Source organism: Anomaloglossus baeobatrachus, chromosome 12 (assembly GCF_048569485.1).
Source record: "Anomaloglossus baeobatrachus isolate aAnoBae1 chromosome 12, aAnoBae1.hap1, whole genome shotgun sequence".
NCBI lineage: Eukaryota > Metazoa > Chordata > Amphibia > Anura > Aromobatidae > Anomaloglossus > Anomaloglossus baeobatrachus.
Window position 1 is genome coordinate 145947204 of NC_134364.1, and position 13173 is coordinate 145960376.

Consider the following 13173-nt stretch of genomic DNA (forward strand, 5'->3'; position numbering starts at 1 on the left):
GAAAAAACACTCCCAAAACATTCCTTCTTTCACCAATTTATTGTAAGGAAAAAAACTAAGGGGGTCCCACGATGACACGATGCACCGTCTAGAATATGGGGGGACACGCTCAGGGAACGTATTCCCCATTTTCTAGGAGTGCAGACCCTCCATGTGAGGAGTGTGGGTGCAATGAATCTGCACCCACTCTCCCCGGGTCCACAGCAGCAGAGTCCATGTCGTAAGTGTTGCTACCAAAGCTGCACTGCCCTGCTCATGAGGTAAGGGCATGCCTAATCAGGAGAACTATTCTACATTTCTAAATATTGGTATTTGCTGATATTATTGCTATTCCACCTACTATATATTGGGGAAAGGATCTTGGAGATGGAATACCCCTTTAAGTCCAGTTATCCAGCTGAATGAATACTAAACAACAGAGCTTGCTATTTAGACATGTTTTCTTGTGGCGTATAACGGACTCTCATGTTTGGTAGTCGTTCAGCAGGGCAACTATAAAATCAAATACCTCCATTTGGAAATGTAGTGTAGCTCTCAAGATCCTTACCTCATGAGCAGGGCATTGCAGTTGCTTACAGATGCATGGTTACCGCCACTCTGTGCATGCAGCAGCATCTATTGTGAAGGAGGGGCCGCGGAGATCAACGCTGCGCAGGTACGGGGGTCACCGGGGTACACCGGTGAGGTTATAGGGGGTGACTTGGCGGGGCCTGGCGAGGAGTTTTCTGTCGCATGTGTCATGGCACATGCAACAGAAATCAGAGGAGTAGGGTGAATGCGGCCGGCGCGCTGCTGTGCGCATGGCCATCTTGGATTTCCAGGAGGGGTCGGGGGGGGGGCACTTTGGCGACACCGGGGGACCGGGGAGGAGATTTATCTCCCATCTGACATGTTTGTTCATGCCAGATGGGAGATAAATAATTTTTTACCGGCACTGTCATTTACTGTAACGTGATCATCGGTATACGGTGTATACCTGTGATCACGTGAGCGGGGACCAGAAAAACCGGCCTGAATCATGATCTCCAGGGTTTCAGCTACCCCTGAAACCCCGGAGATTTTCTGACGCTGGGGGGCGCTATTCACTTATTTCTGCCTGCTGTTTATAAATGGCAGATCAGAATAAGGCTACATTCACACGAGCGATCCATTTTTGCGGTCCGCAAAAAACGGTCCTTTTTTTTTCACGGGTGCATCCGTGTGGCATCAGTTTCCGTTCCGTATACGGTCCGTATGTCATCCGTTTGTCATCCGTGTGCCTTCCGTTTTTTTTTGCGTACTGCAAAAAAACTGAAGGAGGGAAAATGCATAAATTTAGCCAGGATCCATAGCTTCAACCTACATGAGACGGTCACATGTTCACTCCAGTGCCATTTTCTACTGCTTTTCACAGCGTAGAGCGCTCTGGTGATTTTCCTGTGCTTGTACACTTCATAACAGTCTTTTCTGTCATTATAATGGCAGAAAGACACATAATTTCCCACTCTCCTGCATTTTGTAATTTTGCACCCTTTGGTGACTTTCATGTGGCACTAAGGGGTGCTTAGCCTTGTATTTACCAAAAAAAAAAAATTAAAAAAAAAAAATGACTTAGGGTTCCCCCTATTTTTGATAGCCAGCTAGGGTAAAGCAGACAGCTGCAGCCTGCAGACCACAGCTGGCAGCTTCACCTTGGCTGGTAATCCAAAACTGAGGGCACCCCACGCTGTTATTTTAAATTAAATAAATAATTTTAAAAAAAAAAAAATTGGATCACCAGCCAGGGTAAAGCGGACAGCTGGGGTCTGATATTCTCAGACTAGGGAGGTTATTGTATATAGAGGCTAAAACCTGGCTCGACCTATCTTGAATGTAGGTGCTCTGGAGAAAAACAGTCAATATAATACATATACTCCGGCACACTGTAGAAAGATTAATCAAGAATCCAATATGATGCTCCAAAAAATGTCTTTATTATAAACAAAAGATTGTCCGACGTTTCAACCCAATTCGGATTTTCTTCAGGGACTAATATACAATAACAGAAAAAGAAAAATTACAAGGTTACAATGATACATAATGTTACACAATCACAATATGTATTACATACGAGAGGGAAGAGGGTGTGGGAAGGGTTCATCATGAAAACAGGTTCCAAATAATGAGCATTACATAGAGAAGGTACATGAAAATCACCCATGAATTCAAAGATTACATACAGCTAAGAATAATCCTCCCAATTGGGGATCAATACAACAAGTTTGTACCAAATCGGAGAACTGGAGGTAAAGACATACCTATGAAAGCTAGAACCAGATTTCTTAAATGAGCACCAAAACACGGTTGCTGAACCAACTAGTGGTATCCGTAAAGGTACTAAAAGGTGAAACATGGAATATTAGTGTCACACATAATGATGAAAAAAAGAAAGAAATACATAAGGTTATATCTAGGGTATACCTAATTAGAACCAAATGGTAAGATCAAAACATCAGATCGAGTGGATACTGTAGTGAAGGAGAAACCTTCGCCGCTCTGGGGGATTAGATAAAGAAAACATCCTTTCACTATCAGTGTTTTGGGTCAGGACCTAAAAATCTATGAGTTCCAAGAGAAGGCGTACCTTACAGATGTGATAGGTGTGTCAATCCCTCAGGGGTCATGAAATAAAGTAGTTCTACAAAGTCATAATGAGTATAGTGAAAACAATGTGGGAGAACGTATAAATATGAAGTACGTGAAAGCTTTTGCATAGTATATCTTCCATCAGGGAGAGCATACCTCAAGGATGAAGTTAAAAAAGAGAGGGTCCGGAACCTCATCCAGATCTGCCTGACTTATATGGGTGGATGGTTAGTGCTGTGATCTACAAAATTATGAAGATAAAAACAGAATGTGTACCGAGATATCATAGAGATACAGGGTGATTGAGATAAGAAAAAGTTATATTACCTACAAAATAGGGAATGGGTTTCAAAATGATTCCTCAGGAATATGAAAAATCAGGGTGAAACACAACCACCTCTTATAGCAAGTAGACCCGGACGGGTTATGCTGCATCCGTCAAAGATACAAGGATCTGTGTAAACATAATGAACTGAAAAGAATGTATGAATATGTGGACTGTAGTATAAATTATAGTATTTTTCTGACCAATATAGGAGACTCCATCCTACCTTGTACAATAAAGATATTAAGATGTAGGTGAGGCTGCCTTAGTGGTGTGGTGAAGCTGTAGTATATATCACGGACGAACTTTTGGCGCTTTCTTTCTTGTAACGTCTTCTTAAAATCCAAAATCGTCTCTTGAGTCTTCTTATGGATTTTGTCCCATTCTGCGCTAGGTAGACAGTTAGTGAGTTGGTCCTCGATGGAGCGGATCTTAGGTCCGAGTTCCTCTATCTCCTTCTGTAAAAACTCTATGGACATTATTGTGTTGACTATAGAGTTTTTACTTACAGGAGGACTACTCTAGGGACCGAGTCTATAGGTGGCGGGCATTCGACAACTTCTCGAGACGTCCAGCAGGATCTTCTGGCCCTTCACGCTTCTCTGCCTCCTCGGGTTCGGACAGTGATTCTTTCTTCTCCCGACCGCCCCATTTTTTGGAACAAAGACAATCCACAAGAGGGCGACCAGGCGGGGGAAGAGGAAAGGCGTACACACCACATCGGGTACAGACTCGTTCTCAGGTATGAGGAATTTGGTGTTTAATATTTCTTCGTATAACCTTTCCCTTGCAGAAACACAGGTACTGCAGAAGGGCCTCACTTTTTGTCCCACACCACCGTTTGATTCGTTCCTATTAGACCAGGAACTTAGACGTTTCTACCGAACCTTACGTTTGAAAGTTCATTTTTCTAATCCTGACCTTTCTAACCCTGACATTTCCACGGTCATGCCTAGTTCGAATGATATCCCTGGTACCTTCGCATTACACGACCTCAATTTAAGACATCCCAGCAGGTTTAATCCACCTAAGAATTACCACCCAGTAGAGACTTACATTGCATTAGTCTCCAAAGATATAGAGACGACACTTAAATCCATTGAGAGGGGTAATTACAAAGTGAGGAGCAATGTTACACCGGAGGAACATAGGGCCATTCGTACACTCAGGGACAATACTCATATCATCATTAAACCAGCCGACAAGGGTGGAGCGATAGTAGTTCTTGACAAGACCTATTATATCTCTGAAATTCAAGGACAACTGCGGGACAGGCATACATATTTACCCATTCCTACGGATCCTACCAGAGACATACAAGCTAAAATTAAGGATCTAGTCGATTACCATCTATCACAGAGAAGTATAGATAACAAATTGGCCGACTTTCTCATTAAAACAGATCCCGTTATACCAGTGTTTTACACTCTGCCAAAAATCCATAAGAATTTACAGTCACCACCTGGTCGCCCCATTGTAGCGTCCACTGATTCAGTGTTGTCACCTCTAGCTATTACCGTGGATAGGATCTTAACACCGTTAGTGCCCACCATACCATCCTACCTCAGAGACACCTCTGATTTTTTGGGTCATTTGCGTTCACTCACGAATATCCCATCTAATTGTCTACTGGTCACACTTGATGTCAACAGTTTGTACACGAGTATAGCACACGCTGATGGAATACAGGCAGTGGACTGGTTCCTTGAACTACAGAACACTTTTACCACTGCGCAACATTCCTTTTGCATGGACCTCATTCATACTATATTGGGAAACAACTTTTTCATGTTTGAAGATACATTTTATCTACAATGCAGAGGCACAGCGATGGGGTCAAACATGGCACCACCGTATGCTAATATTTACATGGCACATTTTGAGGCCCTCCACGTATACCAGAACTCACTGTGGAGGGAACATTCAGTGATATGGAAAAGATTCATTGATGACATTTTCATGATTTGGCATGGTGATTCCTCCACCTTGGATGAGTTCTTTCATCAGCTCAACACCTATAGACCAGGCCTCAATTTCACTATACATCAGGATCCCCATACTATCAGCTTTCTCGACACTCAGATATATCTTTCACCTGAAGGCCACATTGAGACTGATCTCTTTGTAAAGGCCACTGACCGAAACAGTTTACTTCATTTTACTAGTTGTCATCCAGCTCATACCAAGAGGGCTCTTCCCATATCACAACATAAGCGAGTAGAGAGAATCGTTTCAGATCCTGATAAACGTGAATTGAGGTTACAGGAAATGGGTTCAAAATTCATATCCAGGGGTTACCCTGCTCACATAGCAAATAACCGCACGTCGCAATTAGATACTACCCGGTCTAAACAGCCTCGAGTAGCGTGTGTGAATACCTACCATCCATTTTCACCGTTAATCAAAGGTATTGTTGCGCACCACTGGCCATTACTTCAAACTGCCTATCCCTCTGTCTCTGAGTTCTCTCAACTCCCGTTGTTTTGCCACAAACGTCCGAAGAATCTTAGAGACAATTTAGTACGGGCCGATATAGGGTCTACCACCGGTACGTCACGACAAACTTTTCTAGGGACTCCAAAAGTTGGCAACTTTCCCTGTTTGCATTGTTTGCAATGCAATAATCTAACCCGGGGAGACACATTTACTCATCCACACACCGGTAAGGTGTTTCACATTCGAGATTTTTTAACATGTGACTCTTCATTTGTAGTATATCTCATAAAGTGCCCATGCGGTCTCGGATATGTTGGAGAGACTACCCAACATATCCGAGACCGCATCAATAAACATAAATCCACCATCCGTTGTCAACAAACCATGTTGCCTATCCCATATCACTTTGTTACATTCAAACACACAATAGCACAACTTAAATATCAGATCTTAGAACACATACCCCCCATAAGGAGGGGTGGCAACAGGATAAGGGCCTTGAAACAACGTGAGGCATATTGGATCCACACTTTAAGAACCCTGGAACCACATGGGCTGAATCGGGAATATGATGTGATCAATTAGAAGTGTCTCCTGATAACATATAGCAAATTGATTGGTGATAATTTCCTTTTTTAACTTTATTCACAGGAGTATGATTAGGGTGAATACTTGCAATTCTAACATCTACTTTCTTTTTCCTAGGTCACCCAAAACCTCTGAATGCACCCTCCTCACATACGCCACCTGTGAAATATGTCCAGCACTTGCACTCGGTTTGTATGGTCCTTCTCACTGCGCGTGCGCGGGATCTCCTGTCCCCTGCGCGCTCTCGGTGCACGGCGTCATTATGGCGCCTGGCCCCGATATGCGCGCTCTGGCCACGGGATCCTACGCGCACGCGCGTAGGATATTACGTTACTTCTTTGTATGTGTCTGTCTTCCGCGCACGCGTGGAGATGCCGCCGTATAGTGTGTCTCCGCGCGTGCGCGTGATATCCGACACATCAACACCCACCTCCCTCACACGCCGGCATGTGGGCTTTGTCTCCCGCGCATGCGCGGGACCGGCGCTGCAACCGCGGCGTTGGACCGCGCGTGCGCGGCCCATGACGTCCACATGTCGGCGGACGTCAGCCAGTCATGTGACGCACATAGCCCGTCCCCCATTGGAAGCTTCGACTTCCTGGTTACGTATAAAAAACCCAGCACATAGCACACATGGCGTCTGGCGCCTTACACGTGGCTGATATAGATCTGCACCCTCCATTAAGGTATGTTACGTATAGTTCTGTACTTCTCCCTGAGTTACTAGTCTTGGTCCTCTCTTTTGCAATCACTTGGTTGCCTCTTTCCTGTGTTTGCTTTTAACCCTTTCATCTACTCCCCAGAGCCTTTGGCCCGCTCCTATCTACACCCTATACGCAGATGGCATTAGGTCAGGTATGTCATTGTCTCCAACCTTTTATACCCTCTAGCCCATAGACAGGTATAACCACACATGTCTTACCCCCTTCTCTATACATTACAGCCGCTGTCTCATCTATAACGGACGTATATATATACTACAGCTTCACCACACCACTAAGGCAGCCTCACCTACATCTTAATATCTTTATTGTACAAGGTAGGATGGAGTCTCCTATATTGGTCAGAAAAATACTATAATTTATACTACAGTCCACATATTCATACATTCTTTTCAGTTCATTATGTTTACACAGATCCTTGTATCTTTGACGGATGCAGCATAACCCGTCCGGGTCTACTTGCTATAAGAGGTGGTTGTGTTTCACCCTGATTTTTCATATTCCTGAGGAATCTGTCAGGTTTCCAGGTTTTCCAGTTCTCTTTTGAATGAGCTTGCCCTCAGTTAACATGGAGTTTAAGGTTCTGTTGCCCTACTTCCTGTCCAGCTGCTTAAAAGGCCGCCTCTCAGCCCAGTCCAGTGCCTGAGTATACTGCTTGCTGTGTGCTCCTGCTTTGCTGTTTCTACTTCCTGATTGCCTTGGATTCTCCTGAAACTCTACCGACCGACTCTGGACCATACCCGGTTTTCTTCAAGCTGTGCCCGGACTCCGTCTGCCGTCTTTGATCAGCACTCTGCCCGGTTCGTAACCACTCTGGACAATCATCCCGTACGGACACTCCTGGACTATACCACTTGCCCCTTGTGTACCGGCTGCCGCACATTTAGGCCTTCCAGGGTTGATTGCCGGACAGTCCCTGTACAGGGGTTCGCTCTGGTGGTCTCCCTGGGGGAGTCCGGTGCGTGGCCCCGGGAATCCCCTTCGCTCCGTTTTGTGTGTTGTTTTACTGTGTTTATTCCCGTTGTGTATCTACCGTGGTGACATATTATATAACATCTTGTACCAAGAACTCGTCTCTGTTGTCATTGCCCTAACGCAATCGAAATCCTCAGAACATACAGTAGTATTACATTATACTCAGGCCATAAGAGGATTTCGCTGGGGCAATGACTGAGACACGAGTAGATCAGCTCTTTTCCATGATCAACTCCTTGCAGCAGGAGATGGAGGCGGTGCAAACTAAACTCAGAGATGTGGAGGCACAGCTGGGCCATGATCACCAGGTACTGGGTCCGGCTATTCAGGATTTGCAAGTCAGAGTGGAGGCTCAGGAAGCCGTCCCCACTACGTCCGTATCAGCTGCCGGTATGCCTAGGTTACCCCCATTCCGTTTCAATGGTGATCGTAGTCAGTTTCGTGGATTTGTGAACCAATGTATACTGTTTTTTGATGTACATGCTGATTATTACCGTTCTGACCGGTCCAAAGTGTTATGTATAATCATGTTATTAACCTCACGAGCACTGGCTTGGGCTAATCCTATGATAGAGAATCGGGACATCCGTTTAAATCACCTGGATGACTTTCTGAACGCAATGGCGCAAATGTTTGATGATCCGAATCGCCGTGCTACCGCTGAATCGGCTCTCCTTTCCTTACGTCAGGGAAAGCGTTCTGTCGTTGAATACGCCACTGAGTTCAAGAGGTTAGTGGTAGACACCGACTGGGGAAACAATGCATTATTGTCTGTATTCAGAAAAGGTTTGTCCAGTACCATCAAGGACGAGTTAGCTCGTTCCGAATCTCCAGGGGATTTTGAACTGTTTCTCCAGCACTGTGTGCGTATTGATACCCGCTTGACGGAGCGTAGACAGGAAAAATGGGCAGCTGTAAACCGTGTAAACAACTTTGCGTTTCCTTCTAGAGAACCCGCTCTCAGGACACCACGGGAGGCCGAGGACGTTCCTATGCAAGTGGACTCTCTGCAAAAGCGAGAGACCAACGAACGTCGCGAACACCGGCTCCGTGAGCGTTTGTGTTTCTATTGCGGTCAATCGGATCATTTCTTGATCGACTGCCCGAAACGTCCGAATCGCCCAAATAAGGTATTGGCAGCCATGGCAGAGTGTGACAACACGGACGCAGAGTCCGATATCTCTGAGGCAAGTGGGCACTTGGATGCGGTATTTCCCTTGACTGTAATGTCAACCTCACCGAAGGACTCAGAAGGGAAATATACCCATTGCTCGCTCCCCATTCAGATCCGGTGGGAGGGGCATCTAATACCTACCTCTGCAATGATAGATTCTGGGGCAGGGGGAAATTTCATGGACTCCTCTTTTGCCAGGAAACACGGTATCCGGACTCAGCAAAGATCCTCACCGGTTACCATGGAGACGGTAGACGGATCTCCGTTAAGCTCTGGACCAGTGGATCAGGAAACAGTACCGCTAGAATGCGTGATGAAGCCAGGTCAGCAGGAGACCCTTGTTTTCATGATAATTTCTTCTCCTCATTTTCCGATTATTTTAGGTATTCCGTGGCTACGGTCTACGAATCCGGTCATCGATTGGGAAACTAAGGAAATAACCTTCCCACCGCAGAGTGGTCCGACCATTAGTCCAACTGTTCCGGTTCCAGTAACACCGAATGCGGAGGGCACTGTACAGGTACCTGTTCTACCCCCGGTTTATGATGACTTTGCTGACATATGCGACAAAAGAAAAGCCGATCGGCTTCCCCAGCATAGACCGTATGATTGCCCCATAGACTTACTTCCAGGGGCGGAGATTCCGTTTGGCCATGTCTACCCGTTGGCGGCACCTGAGCTAGAAGCACTAAAAGAATACATTGATGAGAGCCTAGCCAAGGGATTTATTCGCCCGTCTACCTCACCAGCAGGGGCACCCATCTTTTTCGTGAAAAAGAAAGAGGGGACTCTGAGACCCTGTATTGACTACCGGGAACTGAATAAAATAACCATCCGGAACCGGTATCCGTTACCGTTGATTCCTGAGCTATTGGAGAGGGTCCAACAGGCAAAAATATTCACCAAATTGGATCTCCGTGGGGCATATAATCTACTTCGCATACGTCCCGGAGACGAGTGGAAGACCGCGTTCCGATGTCGGTATGGACATTTTGAGTACCTAGTGATGCCTTTTGGACTTTGTAACGCTCCCGCGGCTTTCCAACATCTAGTTAACGATATTTTTAGGGATATCATGGACCAATTCATGGTGATTTATCTGGACGATATCCTAATCTTTTCTGATTCCTTACAGGAACACCAGGAGCACGTCAAGACCGTACTTACCCGGCTGAGGGAAAATCACCTGTACATTAAACTGGAGAAATGCGAAGTCCATTGCTCACAGATACAATTCTTAGGGTATGTCATCTCTCCTCAGGGACTGAACATGGAGTCTGGCAAGATACAAGCAATTCTGGACTGGCCGGAACCGGGTAACGTCAAAGAGGTACAACGCTTTGTCGGTTTTGCCAACTTTTACCGACGTTTTATCCGTAATTTTTCAGAGATCGTTCGTCCCATCACTCTGTTAACCAAGAAAGGACAGAAGTTTGTGTGGTCCGCCCAGGCCCAGGAAGCCTTCCATCGTCTCAAGGTTTGTTTTACCTCAGCGCCTATATTGGTACATCCGAATCCCGCACTTCCCTTTATCGTGGAAGTCGACGCTTCCGACTACGCATTAGGGGCCATCCTTTCTCAAAGGACTGGGGACAAGAGTCTCTTACATCCGTGTGCTTTCTTTTCCCGCCGGTTGTCCCCTGCAGAAAGGAACTATGACATTGCGGACAAGGAATTGTTAGCGATTATTTCCGCTTTCAAGGAATGGAGACACCACTTACAGGGAGCCGCGCAGCAAGTGATAGTACTCACAGATCATCGTAATCTGGAATTTCTTAAGTCTGCCAGGTGCCTGTCTCCACGGCAAGCCCGTTGGAGCCTATTTCTTAACCAATTCAATTTTGTCGTTACATACCGTCCAGGTTCACGTAATGGGAAAGCCGATGCCTTGTCCCGAATCCACGCCGTGGACTCCGTGCCTGGAACCCCGTCTCAGACCGTGTTATCGGATGCCAATTTCGTTGGAGTAATCCAGGACCAGGACTTGTGGAAGGACATCAAGCTGGCCTATGATGGTGACGTATTTCTTGCTGCCCCCCCGAATGATGTAACTCTTGTTCTTCGGAATGGTGTGTGGTTGAGAGAGCGACGCATTTATGTCCCGGAGGCCGTAAGACTTCGGGTTCTCAAGTTGGTCCATGACTCCGTGTTGGCTGGTCATAGGGGGGTACAGAAGACGCAGGAATTTCTGAGCCGTTTTTTCTGGTGGCCTACCTGTCTAAAGGATGTAAAGGACTATGTCCACTCATGCATGGTTTGTGCCCGGTGCAAGGTCCCTCGTGTGGCTCCTACGGGACTCCTCCAACCGTTACCCGTGCCATCTCGCCCTTGGGGGTCTATCTCCATGGATTTTATTGTGGAGTTGCCAGTCTCAGGCGGGCACAATACCATCTTAGTGGTGGTGGATCGATTGACTAAAGCTGCTCACTTCATTCCGTGTACCGGTCTTCCCTCAGCCGCAGAGACAGTGGATTTGGTTATCCAGAACGTATTCCGATTGCATGGGGTACCAGACGAGATCATCTCTGACCGGGGCGTGCAGTTCACGTCTAGGTTCTGGAAGGGCTTTTGTACGGCACTCCAGATTGATGTCTGTTTGTCTTCTGCATACCATCCTCAGACAAATGGGCAAACCGAACGGACGAATCAAACCCTGGAACAATACCTTCGATGTTATGTCAGCCATCTCCAAGACGATTGGTTGAAGATGCTTCCGTTGGCGGAGTTCTCCTATAACAACACTCAGAGCAGCTCCACTAAGGTAACGCCCTTTTTTGCTAACTTGGGTTATCATCCGAATGTTTTGCCTAGGTCACCGGTTGCGGTTTCGGTGCCGGCGGTGGAGGACAGATTGACAGAGCTTCGACAGAATCTGGAGGTTCTAAAGGACACTGTGGCTACGGCCCAGGAGCGTTACAAGAGGTCGGCAGACACTCACCGGAAACCGGCACCCATGTACAAGGTAGGGGACTCTGTATGGTTATCCACCAAAAACCTGAGATTGGGTGTTCCTTCGCAGAAGCTGGGACAAAAATTCATCGGTCCGTTTAAGATCACCGGGATCGTGAGCCCTGTGGCCTGTCGGCTACGGTTGCCGCACCATCTAAAGGTACACCCGGTCTTTCATGTGTCTCTCCTCAAACCTGTCTCCCCTAATACGTTTCGTGGTCGTGTTGTGCCTCCTCCTCCGCCTGTGATGGTCGACGGCGAGGAGCAGTTCGTGGTTGAGGACATTATTGACTCCCGGCTCCATCGTCGTCGGCTTCAATATCTGGTACGTTGGCAGGGGTACGCCCCCGAGGACGATTCCTGGGAACCGGTGGGTAACATTCGGGCACCCCGGAAGATCGCTCAGTTTCATCGACGGTTCCCGGACAAGCCGGGCCCTGATCCGTCCTGAGGCCGTCTCTGGGGGGGGGGAGTAATGTCAGGTTTCCAGGTTTTCCAGTTCTCTTTTGAATGAGCTTGCCCTCAGTTAACATGGAGTTTAAGGTTCTGTTGCCCTACTTCCTGTCCAGCTGCTTAAAAGGCCGCCTCTCAGCCCAGTCCAGTGCCTGAGTATACTGCTTGCTGTGTGCTCCTGCTTTGCTGTTTCTACTTCCTGATTGCCTTGGATTCTCCTGAAACTCTACCGACCGACTCTGGACCATACCCGGTTTTCTTCAAGCTGTGCCCGGACTCCGTCTGCCGTCTTTGATCAGCACTCTGCCCGGTTCGTAACCACTCTGGACAATCATCCCGTACGGACACTCCTGGACTATACCACTTGCCCCTTGTGTACCGGCTGCCGCACATTTAGGCCTTCCAGGGTTGATTGCCGGACAGTCCCTGTACAGGGGTTCGCTCTGGTGGTCTCCCTGGGGGAGTCCGGTGCGTGGCCCCGGGAATCCCCTTCGCTCCGTTTTGTGTGTTGTTTTACTGTGTTTATTCCCGTTGTGTATCTACCGTGGTGACATATTATATAACATCTTGTACCAAGAACTCGTCTCTGTTGTCATTGCCCTAACGCAATCGAAATCCTCAGAACATACAGTAGTATTACAGAATCATTTTGAAACCCATTCCCTATTTTGTAGGTAATATAACTTTTTCTTATCTCAATCACCCTGTATCTCTATGATATCTCGGTACACATTCTGTTTTTATCTTCATAATTTTGTAGATCACAGCACTAACCATCCACCCATATAAGTCAGGCAGATCTGGATGAGGTTCCGGACCCTCTCTTTTTTAACTTCATCCTTGAGGTATGCTCTCCCTGATGGAAGATATACTATGCAAAAGCTTTCACGTACTTCATATTTATACGTTCTCCCACATTGTTTTCACTATACTCATTATGACTTTGT

General features: G+C 46.7%; 2 long non-coding RNA genes across 2 annotated transcripts; one reads left to right on the forward strand and one right to left on the reverse strand.

Annotated features, from left to right (window-relative positions):
* Nucleotides 1-2276: 2276 nt before the first annotated feature.
* Nucleotides 2277-2658, reverse strand: LOC142258022 (uncharacterized). Its single transcript, XR_012727697.1, has 3 exons — nucleotides 2603-2658; nucleotides 2440-2514; nucleotides 2277-2355 (listed from the first exon to the last, which is right to left on the reverse strand). It is a non-coding gene; the product is annotated as an uncharacterized LOC142258022 (long non-coding RNA).
* Nucleotides 2659-3480: 822 nt separating this feature from the next.
* LOC142258077 (uncharacterized) lies at nucleotides 3481-6986 on the forward strand. The gene is made up of 4 exons (XR_012727705.1): nucleotides 3481-3671; nucleotides 6071-6141; nucleotides 6757-6808; nucleotides 6897-6986. It is a non-coding gene; the product is annotated as an uncharacterized LOC142258077 (long non-coding RNA).
* The last annotated feature ends 6187 nt before the right edge of the window (nucleotides 6987-13173 follow it).